The sequence below is a fragment of the Sarcophilus harrisii genome, chromosome 5, assembly GCF_902635505.1.
Source record: "Sarcophilus harrisii chromosome 5, mSarHar1.11, whole genome shotgun sequence".
In the NCBI taxonomy this organism is placed as follows: domain Eukaryota; kingdom Metazoa; phylum Chordata; class Mammalia; order Dasyuromorphia; family Dasyuridae; genus Sarcophilus; species Sarcophilus harrisii.
The window spans coordinates 122,817,121-122,833,356 of record NC_045430.1 but is presented as its reverse complement, the minus strand read 5'-3'; the positions used below and the strand labels follow the sequence as shown (position 1 = coordinate 122,833,356).

The following is a 16,236-nucleotide window of genomic DNA, read 5'->3' as shown; positions in this document are numbered from 1 at the left end:
TCTCACAAGTTAAAAGACTCCAATTCAATCAGATAACTAGTGACCTGGAACTACTTACAGAGCCTAGCTTTGAGTCTCATCACAAAGCTTCGCTTATTCTTCACCACTGCATCATGAATTGTATTTCCTACCTCATCCCGGCTCAGCTCCAAACCTCTTTTAAAATTGATCCAAATCTGTCGTGGGTTTGATTTTTTTTCCCCCCGTAATATCCCTGGCAGGGAGAGAGCAATATGTAGAGCGTGAAGAAAGGAGTGGGAGAAAGGGGACTCTGGGAGAAAATCACTGAACATTTGAAAAGAGGGAACAGTTTGCAGCCTGTTTTCTGGAGAAGCTCAAATCCGACTTTCTCTACTTAGGAAGACGAGTATCTCCCAAGCAACGGGAGAGACCCTAAGAGCCCAGGGGGAATGTGGGGACTGTGGTAAGTCCCAACCTTGCGCCCTCCCTCCTCTCAGCCTCAGAGGCGGTAAGCGCAGCCCACACAGAGCGCAGCGAACTTGGCTTGCTCCCGAGCTGCCAGTCTGGGCTTAGCCGCCGGGGGAGCAGCATTGAGCTTGTTGGTCCCCTCCTCAAAGGGCGCACCAGCCGCCGAATTCAGACGGGTTCGCCAGGAGCGCACACAAGAGAACGCGCAGCTGTCCAGCAGACGGCCATCTAACAGAACGGGTTTCCAGCCACTCCAGCTCTCCGCTAGCCAGCCCGGCAGGTGAGAACACTTTTCGCAAAAGAATGGAAGCAGAGGGAAGGGTAGAGAGGCGCCGTGGCTCCAACTTTTCCTCCAAACTGGAAGATCGGTCCGGCTGGGGAGTGGTGTGGCCATGGGGGCTCGGGGCTGTCCCGTGCGCCCTGCTGGGCTGTCGGTTCTCTGAGTCTTGGGGGCTGGCTTTAGAAAAAGCTTTTGGGCCTGAGGGGAGTGTAAGGGGAAAGGGGCGGGGGGTGGAGGCAAACGGAGCGAAGCCTTTGAAACCTTCCAAGAAGAGAGTTGAGGGTCTGAAGGAAGCAGGAGTGAAATCGAAATTGAAAAAAAAAAAAAAAAAAAAAAAAAAGGAGGGGTACAGCGGAGAAGAGAAAACACCCTTTTGTTTCTTGTATTTGATTGTTAGTTGTACAGGATGTTGCTTAACAAGTATGGGAGGAAAGCTGAGTTTAGAGACAGAAAACCTGGCCTAAAATCCTGGCTCTGCTATTTTACTAATTATGAAACTCTGGGAAAGTCATTTCACTTGTACGGATAGCCGCTTCTTCCCCATGGTCTTCATGTCTTATAATATCCATCCATTGAGTGTGGCTGGTTATGTCCTAGAGGAGTGCAAATCCTTTAAAGCTTTGATGAGCAGAGGAATTCAGAGAGGGGAATAAAAGTCAGATATACTTTGTTCTATGTTAGAATTCATCGGGGCAACCAATACCCCTTGACCACAACCATCGTTCCTCCTCTAAACCAAATTAATTTCTATTTCAACTGGTAAACAGAGGTGGGGAACTGAAGCGGGGTCTTTGAAAATATCACAACCGAGCCAAGTTGCCTACTCAGACAAAGCAACCAACTTTGCCACTGTTTTTAAGCCCTTGTTATCAATATTCAGAAAATAAGCCTGTTTCTACAGTTAGAATCACATTTTGCACTCAAGAGATTAGCAGATAATTCAAATAAGTCTCTGATGTTCTGTGGTGGAGGTTGTCTTGGTCCCATCTGACGGACAGAATGGTATGTTGGTCTTTTTCCTGGGAAACAATCTCACCAGGAGGAGTCTGCAAAGACATTTTCCAGCAGCAATGTTGTCTTGTCCCCATAGAAGCTGAGTCAGCTAACAGTTATAGGGCTAAGAGATTATTTAAGAATGTAAAGAACTGAAGGGGAGAATTGGTAACTGAGGGAAGGAACTAGCTAAATGAAAAGCAGAGAATGATGGGATTTTGCAAAGATAACATTGAGGAAGAATAATTGAGGATCACCTTGCTAACTCTAAGACTATTACTTTTCTAAGTACTTAGCAAGATGCAACTTAATAGACTTTTTACTATCTATCTGCTCTTCAGAGTGACAGAGATGGTTCTTGTACTTCATTTCTTTAACTATTCTGTTTGTGCCAAGAGCCGATTTTTACACTCTAATCTAAGTGATTTAGAAGACTCCCTGAAGGAAGCTTGGGGCATAGTAGCTGACTATATTTCCTACCTTTCCTCAGTTTTTCTCTAGAAATCAGCTATTAATTCCTCTGTGTGTGTGTGTGTGTGTGTGTGTGTGTGTGTGTGTGTATGTGTGTGTTAGTTTTATTCCCTATAGGGAATCATTTTGGAGAAATTTCAGGGTCACTCTCAGCTTTGACTGTCTCTTTTCACTTTTGTTCAGATGATAATAACTCCCAATTTCACAGTTACAATTTATAAAGCACTTTTCTCATGAACATCCCTTTGAGATGGATGGTGAAAACATCTGACAGATGAGGAAACTAAGATTGAAGGGTAAAATATCTTTCTAAGTCTCTTCTAAGTCCCATCTTTTCTCCAAACCTTAACACTTTACCCCTTCAGCTATATTTTACAATGATATATCTTGTATGTATAATTGTTTGGATGTTATCTGTCTCTGCATTCTGCACATTAAAATATGAACTCCTTTAGAGCAGGAACCATGTTTTTGCCTTTATTTTTATTTTTAGCACTTAGCACAGTGCCTGGCACATGGTAAATCTTTAATAAATGTTGATTGACCTACTATTGAACCAAGAGGGTATCTTTGGCTTCCACCTCCACATTCAGTGAAAGTACCACCCTAGGATAAATACCCCTACACAATTGTGTTGCTCCACCATAGTCCTCTATATTCTCCATTTTAAAAATGGGAATATTTTATATTGACATTGTTTTTTTTCTAAACATACCCTTGTGCATTTTCTATCCTTTATAACCAAGAATTTTTTAAAAGTTTTTTTAAAATAGTTCAGCAAAACCAAACAACGAATTAGTAGTAAAGTCTGACAGTACATTTTATTGTTGGATGGTTTCAGTTGTCTGACTAATCATGACCCCATTTGGGGTTTTCTTGACAAGGATGTCAGAATGATTTGCCATTTCCTTCTCCAGCTCATTCTTGTGAAGAGGAAACTGAGGCAAAGAGAATTAAGTTACTTGCCCAAGATCACATAGATAGTAAGTGTCTGAGGACAGATTTGAACTCGAGAAGATGAATCTTCCTAATTCCAGGCCCAGCACTATATGTACCACAGTGCTTAGCTGCCCAGTATATGTAATGTCCCATATACTTTCCTACCTCTGCAAAGAAAGGAAGCAGGCACATTATATCCCCAGGACCAAGCTTTTTGCAAAACTTAACTCTAGTAATTTTCCAGGCCTACTGCATATGCCTGATCTACCACTGTAAAATGTTATATCAAACAAGATGGAGGGTAATATTTGTTGATTTAATAGCAAATTACATTTAGGTTTATTCACAGCAGTTTTAAGCTCTCTAGTTTCCACTGATGCCCATATATTCTATTGTTTTCAAGCAGGTGTTTACTGCTTAATTATCTTGTTAATCCTTTTATTTTGCTGATTTTGTGTGCAGCCTTTTAAAGACAGGATGGAAAAGTTTTCAGAGACCTTACACAAAAACCTCAGCTGTGAAGCTCCTCCTTCAAGTTAGTAATTATGCTTTGCGTTGAGGATTTTTTTTTTGTCTTGAAAACATTCATCTGAGGTATAAACAGTAACTTGGACTTGCTCCTCCCCTTGATTTGCTTCAGACTAACTGTAGTTTTTCTTAATCTATTTTCAAACTGAAAAATCCTCCAGGATGATTTTTGGGTATACTTTGCTGTTGCCATTTTCCTTTTTTTTTTTTTTTTTTTTTTTTCTACAAGGCATACAAGTCGTGTTTTCTATTTTTACTCCTACCTAGGGTCTTAGATTTGGAGCTTTTATGGACAGCAAAGATAATGTTGTCCAACTGCCTCATTTTATAGATGAGGAAACTATCTAAAAATCTTCTGGAGTCTTAAAAAATAGTAACACCATTATAGAATGGATGAGCATAATTTTATTCCTCTGGCTCCAAATGAGGGTTACCTTTCTCAGTTTCCTATCCATCATATAAAGAAAGATAGAGGGAAAGGAATAAAACTGAATCTGCAATTTCCTTGGTAAGAGAACTAACCTCAAAGCCAGGAAGAACTAAGTTTCTGTCCTGCCTCTGGCACACTCTTGTTGCATGGCCCTGCCAATATTCTCAGCATCTCCTCTTCTACCCACTGTGAGACACTATACAGAAATTAAATGACTTATCCACATAGTAACAAGCACTAGGAGTAGTATTTGAACCAGAAAGCAGTTTCTATTTCTTTTGAGTTCTCTATACATAATGTATCTTCAATTCCTATGTCCTTTTTTAAATAATGTCTCTAAAGTCCATGCTTTTGAATTGTTTTCATTTGGGTCAAGTATTTGCAGACATTCTCCCTCCCATCTCACTTCTTCTGACCCTGTCTTCTAGGGTCCAAATTCTCCTTCTCTTCTGCTAAGACGACCAAATCCTTCGGCACCCAGCAATGAAGCAGTTGTTTTCCCTAAAATCCTCTGTGGATGTGATCCAAAGTCTGAGGCTTAGGGTACAAGTCTGTAACTGGGATTCAAGAATGCTAGATGTTTTGATCCTAAAAGCATTCCTTAAACAAAACAATTGGCTTATAACATTTTACAATAAACTTTTATAGTAGAATATTACTGCTTTTAAATTAAGGATGACTATCCTCTGGTTTAAAACTCTTCCTATATATCTGAAATAGTATATTTGTAAAGACTTCTCTAAAAGCTTTTCACTGCATTAGTCAGACTTAGGTGACAAGACCCTTAACTGAAGCTTTATTTAATTTCAGGTGACTTCTCCATTGTTGTGATCAACTTTTCAGTTCTTTTATTTCCAAAAATTTTCCCCAAATGCATTTTTAGGGTGTGGTTTGACTATGAAAATTCAGACAATAATTGTAGGCAGTCAGCATGTGGTACTTTTATTTTCTCTTGATTTTTTACCCAAAATCAAATCTATAGTTGAAAACAAGGAAAATTACTTCCTTCATTTAAGGCCATCAAAATCATACAGTCTTCTTCCTGCATCTTTTATTTTAAAATTTAAAATCTCCCATTTAAATTTCCTTGATTGCATGAGTGATATACAAAGAGAATTACATTTAGTTTTCCTTTCCCATGTCTAGCCAATGATTTACAAGAACAATGAATGACTTTGGTTGAGAAAGAAAAAATATGCTGAATTAGCAGGGGGACTTGAGGTACTAACTTACCCTGAAATGTCTCTTCCTTTGTTTAAGGAGCTGATTCTTTATTTCATGTGAATGAGCAACTATATACAATCATAGGGTGAAAAGGAAAATGGGAGTGGGGGTAGGCCATAGCATTACAGAGTGTGACTTCAGGGAAAGGGCCAAGGATAATGCTTACTTTAGAGTGGGTTGACTCTCTATGTGTGAAAACCTGAATACTCACATCCAATCCCAAAACACACAGCCTCTAATTTGAGTAAACATAGATTTCCCACTGCTTGATTTGTATATACATCCTTCTCAAGACCAATCAGGATTGATTTTAGAATATTGGAGTAGGAAGGACTCATAGAAATCTTTCAGCCAAATCCCCTAATATTACAGTTGAAAGTGTGGAAAGCCCAGAAAGATTAAATAACTTGTTTAAAGTCACACAGTCAGCTATTGGCAGGAGTGGCTCTAAAATTCCCATCTCCTAATCCCTAGTTTTGTGGCCTTTCTACTCTGTTGGCTGCCTCTGGTGCCCATTATATTGCTTGGGGCTTTGATGCTCACCAGCCATGTACTAGGAGCCTTCTTGTCCAAGCCTGTGTTATATTCTTCTGAGCTGGGTTAGAAATAAGGACTTGCTAAAGACCCATTGACCTGGGATAATTAATTAGCCCTTGCACTGGCTGATGGAATTCATTTTAAGCAAACCAGATTTGTGAAAATCTGAATTTACAAAATAGATAGCATGGGGAAATTTTAAATGGATACATGATAGAATTTCTTTGTTCATGTAATGGTCAGTTCAATGCCAATGGTTGGGTCCCTGCATCATCATTCACATTTTTATTCCACTTCTTATTTATAAGAATAATTCCTACTCACAGACTTAGGAATCTAGGAGCAGGAGCACAGCTTTGAAGACTGTAATCATTTGAAAAGGGGATAGAGCATTATCAGAGATTTCCAAGTCTTTAAACAGCAATATAATTATGCAAGGGTTAAGGGCATGATCCAGTGATCTGGAAAATACACATAAAATGATTTGGATGTCCCTACATACTGAGAATGTCTGATTTTTTTCTTTTTTATGGGATTTTTACTTTATTATTTTAAAAAATTATACATATATTTTATGCATTTGAGTTTCCATACTTTTTTTGTCATCTGCTGGCTTTGTATGAGGTCTGCAGCTTCTATGAAACTCCAAAAAAACTTATTTAATTGCTTATACCAAGCCACAATATATTAAAACCATGATTGGGAAAGTTGCTGTGTAGAAAGGATAACTGTATAACATTATAAACTTGTTGAAATTAACTTTTTGGTTTACTAAGTTTTCAGCCCTTATCTGCAAAGAGAAAAGACAAAGAAGTAGTATACCACTTTTAGCTGTTTGGGGCTTATTAGTGAGATTAGTAAATAGTAATAGACATTTATTCAGACCTACCTTCCATATGCTAGGTGCTATCCTTAAGACAGGAACAGCAAACCTTTGAAAATCAGTGCTCTCTAAACTGTTGGTACCCTGTGACATAGTGATACCCCTACTTAGGCCAAAAAAAAAAAATCTAAGAGAGAAAAATATTGGACTTGGAGTCAGAAAAACTGGGGTTTAAATCAAGGATCTGGACTCACAGGATTACTAGCTGTGTGACTGAACAAATCACTTAACCTCTACCTCGATTTCCTGGAAAGATATGTTGGACCCAAGTTGTAATTGGATCCTAAAGGTAACTGAGAACCAATGAAGATTATTAAATAGGGAAAAAATTTGGTCAGACTCATACTATATAAAAATACAATTGGGCTAACTAAATATACTATGTAAAATTTTAAAAATTCAAGACATAATTATGAGTTAATTGAATCATTATATTGATAATGTCAGCATGCTTATTAGTAAAAGGATGGTCATTTGGACATCTCTCTTAGTCCAAAGACCTCTCATAATGGTGGGTTCACAATTTGTCCTTGGTACAAGGTGACAGCCAACTCTAATCGATTAACAATTAATGAGATAGATATGGGCTATATTTCAGGAAGGTTCTTGGGGTATTTGAGTTGGATCACACAAATCTTGGTTAAAATGACTTATCAATTCCCATATCACCTGCCTGAAAAAAGGGAAAATTCCCATTTTCCCAGATCTGTCTGAGCAAATATAAGGAGCAGGAATACATCCATGAACGTAACCTGAGAAGGTCTTTTACAGCCTTTGATTAGATTTCAGCCATAAGTCTTTGAAAGAAATTTCTCATACTGATTGATTTTAGGATAAGGAAATAAAAAGAGGGAGAACTTTGGTCCTAATCCAATAATTAGTAATACAAGAGAGAAATAATCATTTCTCTTAAGTATATGCCTTACAACTAACCAAGAAAATTGTATCAGAAGAGTTTTCTAGGAAAAGCCAACGTCCTTGTGGTTAGTATTACTGATGCATCAATTCCAAACACCCCGAAGAAAGGAGGTGCAGTTAGGTGGGGAAGTAGATAGAGTGCCAGACCTCAAGTCAGGAAGACTCATCCTCCTAAGTTCAAATCTACCTCAGATGCTTACTAGCCATGTAACCCATTTGCCTCAGTTTCCTCATAAGATGAGCTGGAGAAGGAAATGGCAAACCACCTCAGTATCCTTGCCAAGAAAACCCCAAATGGGGTCACCCAGAGTCAGACAGACATGACTGAAGTGACTGAACAGCAACAATATTCTCTTCCTTAGAAAATAAACCACAAGAATGACCTTATTTCTAAAGAGAAATTCATCTTCATTGTGTGTTCAGAGTTGCCATGTGTTGGTTAGTTTGTCATTTTAAACTGATGCTTTTTATCCTTTTCCATTTTGTGGCTGGTCTCCTTATGTATTGTATCCTGATCACCTTGACTTTTGTCTTGCAGTGGCAAGACTTTGGTGATTCTGGAGGAGAGTGGAGCTGATGAGCAACTACATCTGCAAAGCTCTGCCTCCCTTAAATCCCGTTCACATGCAAGTCAAGACATCACCCTCGTGGTGTCATTGGTCCTTTTCAAGACTGAAGGACAAACAGCAATAACATATTGTGTTAGAGCTGTACACATTTATTTAGGGCTCTATAATTTTTCCTAAAGCTGATTTCCTATGTAATGTATACTGTCTTACCACTTCTTTATTGACCTAATCAACATAAAAAGAGTGATAGAATTTGTAAGTCAGTGGCTTGAAAAGTGTGAACCTGTTTTCTCATGTAAACATTCTCAAAAATGGAAGCAACTGTAACTGTCATGCCACAAAAACTCTCTTTGGTTAAAATGTAATTGAAGAGTAGTGTTACTATTTCAATCAACCAAATATTAAACAAGTGCCTATCTTCCCCCTCCCTCCTTTCCTCCTCCTCTCTTCCTTCCCCTTTCCCTCTCTCTTCTCCCTGTCCTTTTCCCCCTTCCTTTTCTCCCCTTCTTCCTCTTTCCTTTTCCCCTTCTCCCTCTCACAGAGGCAGGGGAGAATGAGAGGGGGGAGAGAGGCAAAAATAAATAAATAAGGATTGGACCTGTGATTTCCTCAGCAAGAATTTGAAATTTCTTTTACCAGTGTGTGTTAGCATCTTCTTTTAAATTTATACTTAGAGAAACCTTATACCCTGATATTTTAAATTTTCTTGTATGTGTCCAAAATGGGACATGAGCTGTCTCTTCATGGTTTCAGGGCCAGTTCTAAGCAATTTAGGGAGGGAGGATCATGATCTCACTGACATCTAGATAGCATTAATAACAATTTCTAATTCATTCATTTTTGGTTCTTTATCATGGTAGAAGCCTGGACTTGGAGTTAGATTACCAGGTTTTAAGCTCTGGTTCTGTCATCTGCTAGCTCTTTTTTAAACTTTTAGTAATTCACTTTATCTCCTAAAATCTCAGTTTTCTTCTCTTTAAAGTCATAGGAGGAGGGTAATCTCAATGGAATTTTCTAATAACAATCTATGACTCCCATCTTTAAGATTATACCTTCCCTCTCTTTCCCCACTACCACTGAAGAAGAAAAAGAAACAAAAATATTGGAACAAATAACATATAGACCTCTGAAAAACTATTGTTGATTAGTGTTGCTTGCATTCTTCCACCTTATGGAGATCTGAAATTTCATCACTGAATGCAAAGAGATACTGAGGAGTAATTGTGAAAGATAGTTGTATGCATTATAAAACAAAATGCCTTGGTGAATTTTTGTGTGCAGAAAATTTTTTCTCCAAGTGCCCAACTTCCGGTGATGGACCTCTCCAAACTCAGGCCAGTTCCTAGATGGCAGACACATAGTTCATCTCATTCTGGGGACCTTTTCAAATAATGGGACTTCAAGGTGACAGAGTGAGTAGAGAACTAGACCTAGAGTAAGAGGACCAGAGATCAAATTTGTCCTCGGACATTTAACTGGGCAAGTCATTTAACCTCCATTTTCCTTGGTTTCCCCATTTGTAAAATGTGGTTAGAATACCTACCTCCCAAGATGGTTGTGAGAATCACCCAAGATAATAATTATAAAGAGATTATCTCAGTGTCTGACACATAGTAAGTGCTACAATGTTAACTACGAACTATTATTTCTGGATCAGTAATATCTGCCAAAGATTGTACTTTGAAACCATAGCTTTTAAGATTTCAGAACCACCTCCATGCTCCAATGATGTTAGTATTTAAAATGATATAAAAAGTATTCTAGTTTTCAAAATGAATTGTTTCGTGAAGGAATGTTGTTTTTAAAAGTATATATTTCTATCTTTTGCTTTCAAATCACCTAGATTTTTTCCTTGTCCTTTCCTGTCCCCTTTCCCAAATAACCAGCCTTCATAACAAAAAATTGTTAGAAAGAAGAGAAATAAATTCAGCAAAACTGTGATACATCAAAAAGTTCTGGTACTATATAAAATGTTCCACAACTATGCACCAACATTTCCACAGAGTTATGAAGATAGCACAGTGGATAGTAAAAGTATCAAGGTATTTCTGTCATCTTGAGGGCCAAACTTTACGTTATAATTTTGCAGCTTTCGGTTTAAATTTTTTTGTTATTCTTATTTGTTCTATTTATGTTATAGTCATTGCCCATATTGTCTAGTTGACTCTGCTTCTCTTTGCATGTATTAATGTCTTTACATGCTTCTTGATATTTATCATATTCGTTATTTTTCATGGCACAATAATAATACATTATATTTATGTACCACATTTTGTTTAGCATATTTGTGTTGTGTATGTTTTCAGTTCTTGGCTACTTGAAATTCGTAAAATTGCAAAACATACACACATACACGTATTCATGTGGATGAATGAAAAAGCTTTTTATTAAGTGCTCCCTATATGCCAAGAAATCTGCTAAATGCTAGAAATACACCTAAAAAAGCAAGATGATCCCTGCCTGCCTTGAAGAAGCTCATGTTCTAAATAGAACAATCAGCTCATATTAGAGGTTCAGCTGTAAGCCAAATGGAATATTTTGCAGTGTCATTTTCATCATTAAAAACATCCCTGTTTTTGATGTTGAGCCCATTCAATAGTGCCAAGGACGTTAGTGCCTACAAGAGGAGAGCAAAATGAAATAGTTAAATGTGAATAAGTTTTTATTTTGTGGGAACTGTTTTTGGTCTTCTACAAAGAAGAATATGATTTAGAGTAGAATACAGAATAGCAACCAAATCCATGATTTCATTGGTATAGGAAACTCCAAGGAGAGGAAATTTACTCTACCGGTTCATGCTGACCTCTTCTTTGACTTAGAGAATTGCCGAAAATACTCATTTGAAAATCGGTTGCCCAAGATCACACAGCCAACACACATCAGAAGCAGGACTTGAACCTTTTTTTCATAGCTTCAGGGTCAGCTCCTAGGTACTATTTTATACTGCTACAGAATAAATCCAATAATATTCAGAAAATATAGAAGATACAGTATTAACCACCATAGCAAAGTCTTTTATGTTGGTGAAAATGATGGCACCATAGCTACTTAATTTTGTATCTGAGGCAAGAATACAAAATTCCTCTTCATCCTAAAGGCATGGTATTTTTTTTCCTATGTTCTTTACCTCACTTGCCTTTCCCCTAGTTGTACATTTTAAAGAACTTTTCAGGTAACTCAAGCATTCCACTTTTTCACTTTTATTTACTACCAGTGGTCAGAGAACAAATGCTACATAGTAGATAGAGTTAGAGTCAGCATAGATTTGCATTCAGATGCCTCCTCTAATACTTGCTGATTCTGAAGCAAGTAGTTTTTCTCTCTCTGAACCTTATGAAACCCTCCAAGGGTCTTCAAACTTTTTAAATAGGGGGCCAGTTCACTGTCCCTCAGACTGTTGGAGGGCTGGACTATAGTAAAAACAAAAATTTTGTTTTGTGGGCCTTTAAATAAAGAAACTTCATAGCCCTGGGTGAGGGGAATAAATGTCCTCAGCTGCTATATCTGGCCTACAAGCGGTAGTTTGAGGACCCTGCGGCTAAACCAAGGGTTCTTAACCATTTTTATGTTAGGCACCCATTCAGCAACTTGGAAAAGCCCAGGAACTCCTCAGGATATTTTTAATATGCAGAATAAAAAAAGATCACAATGGAAGCCAATTATGTCAAAATTCAGTTATCAACATATATTTTTTTAAAGTTCACATACCCTGATTTAAGAATACCTGTTAAAGATCAGCCCCTAAATGCTTGCATATGAGAGTCCTCTGGGAAATCAGAAGTAGGTCCTTGACTTCTCTCTCTAGAAGTAACTATGTATAAGTGGTTTGGGTAAGTGGAAGGCAAGGGGAAGAGAATCCATTTTATAATTACAGAAATGGAAGTAATACATTAAACATCTTACACAATTTCACCTAGTGATTTAGTGGCCAAGAAAAAATAAGAACCCCGTTGTGAAGCTTAAGAAGTGTTAAATGTTTACCAAAGTTATTTAAACTTCTATTTTCAGTTTTTTCTCTTAGTTTTAAAAAGGATTTTTAATAATGTCCTTTCCATTATCAGTGGAATATAATATTTATAGAACACTTAATCTTTAGAAAAGGGTACTTTAGGAAAAAGAAAAATGTCTGAGATGGAGTAAAGATTTCCATTGCTTAATATATTACATTCTCAATTCAGAATCCAACAATTACCATATAACACTGAGTTAACATGAAATCTTTTATTAAAAAAAAACAAACAAACAAAAACAATTTGATAAAAAATCATAAACAATGATCTGTAGATAAGATGATGGGAAATGGCATTAGGAAGTAGAAGGCAGGGCTCAGTGGAGCTTGGATCCAAGCTGAAGTCCTGAACTTGGTTTCAAGAAGAATTGGTGTGAAATTCTGCCTTAGTTACTTGCTGTTTGCCCCTTGGAAAGTCACCTATGATCTATGTTTCAATTTCTGTATCTGTAAAATGAAGGTATCAGATTTTGTACCTCTAAGAATCTTTCAAGCACCAAATCTGTGATCTTTCTACTACACTACAATTCTTATGTTAGTCCAACAGAGCTGATAGAATAGACGTCAACTATGAAAAAGAGACTGTAAAAATCTATTAAAATGTTCATTAATCAAAGGAAAGTGCAAGTGTGCTCAGTATAGACCTAGCATGCAGACATTTAAATATATCAAGTCGGTGATCTTTTCCATTGACAAAGTGTTCCAAATTTTTCAGTGCCACGTCTAGCCAGAGATGAAGCTATTTTTCAAATTGTTTAGCCAATTATAACACTGAAGTTGAAAGAACAAGCCGGATTTGTGAGAGAAAAATTGCAATCCTCTTTAGTAGAAAAATCTTCAAAACCAAGAAAAAAAAGATTTATTCATTTAGCTAGTTCCTTTCTAAAGAGGCAACTCTAGTATAGTGGAAAGAACACTGGATTTGAAGTCACAAGGCCTGGATTCCAAAGGGTTCTAAAAGTGCATTTAACCTTTGACCTGGTAATACCAGTATTTAGTTTGCATCCCAAAGAGATCATAAAAAAGGGGAAAGGACTTATATATACAAAAATATTTAAAGCAGCATTTTTGTGCTGGCAAAGAATGGGAAATTGAAAAAAAAAAAATGCCCCTCAGTTATGCAAGAGCCAAACAAGTTGTTACATGATTGTATTGAACTATTGCGTATGAGAAATGATAAATAGAATGGTTTCTGAAAATTCCGGGAAGACTTGAATAAACTAATGCAGAGTGAAGTGAGCAGGACCAAGACAACATCATACATAACAATAGCAATATTGTAATGATCATCAACTGTGAAAAATAGCTACTCTGATTAATTCAGTATGTCTGAGACAATTCCAAAGGACCCATAATGAAAAATACTATTCATTTCCAGAGAGAAGTCTTATGAATTCTAAGTGCAGATTGAAGCATATTTTTCCAGTTTCTTTATATTTCTTGGTTTTTGTTGTTTGTTCATTTTTTGTTTTTTTCCGCATTTTGACAAATGTGGAAATATGTTTTTCATGAAAAAACAAACAAAACACCTGGATTCATTCCAAGTCTATCTGATATATCTCAAAGAAACCTCAAATTCCAGTCTGGAAAATTTACATTGGACTTGGTTCTTAATTATTCAATATCAAATGCTGTTTCAAACTTATTTTCTATCCAACAGATAGAATTTAATTATTAAAAATGGAATAGTTTAAAAATTATTCTTAATAGTACAAACTACCAATAGTTTGTCTGAATACAAGTAATGTCTGAATTAAAATTCTCCAGAAATCAGTTCAAAACTGCTTTTTGCTAGTTTTCATAGTAATAGATTGTTTCTAATGTTTTACAGAGTAATTGTGTGTGTGTGTGTGTGTGTGTGTGTGTGTATGTATACATATATGCAGTTTAACTTATATCAGATTGTTTGCAATTTAGGGGAAGAGGAAGAAGTTTTCTACATTCATTTTTGTGTGTATTTGGAAAAATAAAATACTATTGAGGAAAAAAGTAAGTACTTTGCAAATCTCCTCCCCCCAAAATATAAATATATGCACATACATCATTATGTATACATTCATATATATTCTCATTTTATCTTCTTAATTCTATTTATTCTGTAAGGTAATTAATGAAAGAATTATTATTCCCATTTCACAAATCTCTCTGGCTCTCATTGATTGACCAAAAATAGGCTTATTGGGTATGTCCTATTTGGTTATTGTTTGGACCCTGATTGGCTTTTATAGATTTATAGATATATATGTATATATATATATATATATTATATTTATATATTATATATTGAATACAAACAGCAGGTATTTCTCTTTTGACCAGAAACCCTAGATTCGTATATATACACGTGTGTATATATATTATTATGTATGTGTGAGATATATGTATATACATCTGTGTGTCTATCTCTTTATATTTTTTACTAGGTAAAAGAGGTCATTCCCTGTCTCAGTTCTTAGCTAGTTTTAATTGGGCATTGCCTCAAACTGAGACCTGTTAAAGATTTTAGCCGGTTTGCTCTGCAGGGGAACACAAGGCAGGTGACCTTGCACAGCCCTCCCTCATTCAAATCCAGTTCACTTGCATGGAAAGGTGTCACCCTCTGATGTCATGGTCCTCTTCCAGAACGAAGGATAAACAAAACAAAACAAAAAAAAAAAAAAAATGAGTTTTAGGCGACTGGAAATATACTGAAGGTAGTTGGAAGTATAGATCTGAAACTCAAAAGAGAAGTGAAGACCACAAATATAGATTAGATATAACTTTCTATAAAATTGCTGGTTGAAGATATAGGTGTGAATGAAATTGCCACGAAAGATAATATAAAGGGAAGAGGGCAAGGGCAAACCCGGAAAGAAATAATCTTTAAGTGATAGAAAAAAAAGAAAAGAATTCAAGAAAAAAAATTGAATTTGACATTAGGAGACCAACAGTGACCTTTGTGAGGACAGACTGAGTAAAATGGGTGGAATCCAGAGTTAGAGCACTGTGGGTAGTAAGGAAATAGAAGCATTGTATCTAGACAAATTTTCCAGTTTAGAAATTTAGAAGCAATATGGAAGAAATAAAAGAAAATGGTAAAAGAAAAGAGGAAACCTCTGACTCCATCTAGTTTGATCTATATTTTAACAAGAATCCTCTCTAAACTGGACTTGCCCATTCCTTGAAGATGTCTAGTAAAGGAAAACTTGCCATCAAGAACATTCTATTTTGCATTAGTTCTGTTAAGAAAGTTTTTTTTTTTATTTCCTCTAATCTAAATCTACCACTTTGCAATTTCTATCCATTGCCTCATGTGCACAAAAAGGAGTCTAACCTTTCTTCCATAAAACATCATTTTAAGTATCCTGTCCTAAGCCTTCTCTTCCCTAGAGTTAGTACCCTCAGCTTCTTCAACCATTCTTCAGACTTTATTTGATCCCTGGAGTGTTGTGCTCAGTTCTGGCTACCACCTTTTAGGAAATGGGATAGAGAACACAGGGAGAGAGATTAGCTTTAGTGAATAGCAGGGATATCTCTTGTTTAACAAGTAGGAAGGAAATGGTGATACTGAGTCCTGAGAGAAAAGGGGATAAAAGAACTCCTGTCATTCTCAAAGCAAAGTAGGAGACAAAGCCACTGACATATGTGCAGATATTGGGAAAGAGGAGAAAAAGAAATTTTGGAACAGACATTGAAAGGAATGAGAGTGGTTGATTAGGATAGAACTGAAGAAGACTTTGCAGACTGCTGGGTGGTCCAATGAATTGGTCTCCAGGTGTGGAGTCAGAAAGATTTATCTTCTTGAGTTCAAATCTGGCTCAGACCCTTACTAGCTGTGTGATCGTGGGCAAGTAATTTAACCTTGTTTGTCTCAGTTTCCTCATCTGTAAAATGAGCTGGAAAAGGAAATAGTAAACCACTCCAGTATCTTTGCAAAGAAATTCCAATTGGGGTCACAGAGTCAGACACAACTGAACAACAAGAATGCTTGTCAAGCCGCAGTAAGAGTCTATGTGGGAAGTTATGTAAAATATATGGATTGGGAAA

General features: G+C 36.7%; 1 protein-coding gene across 1 annotated transcript in view; it reads left to right on the top strand.

The window, feature by feature from the left end:
- The first annotated feature begins 522 nt into the window (after positions 1 to 522).
- PRKCQ (protein kinase C theta) overlaps positions 523 to 16,236 on the top strand; it is a 187,913-nt gene continuing 172,199 nt past the window's right edge. Inside the window, exon 1 of the mRNA XM_031938503.1 lies at positions 523 to 709. The gene's annotated coding sequence lies outside the window, so the exon portion shown is untranslated. The remainder of the gene's footprint in view (positions 710 to 16,236) is intronic.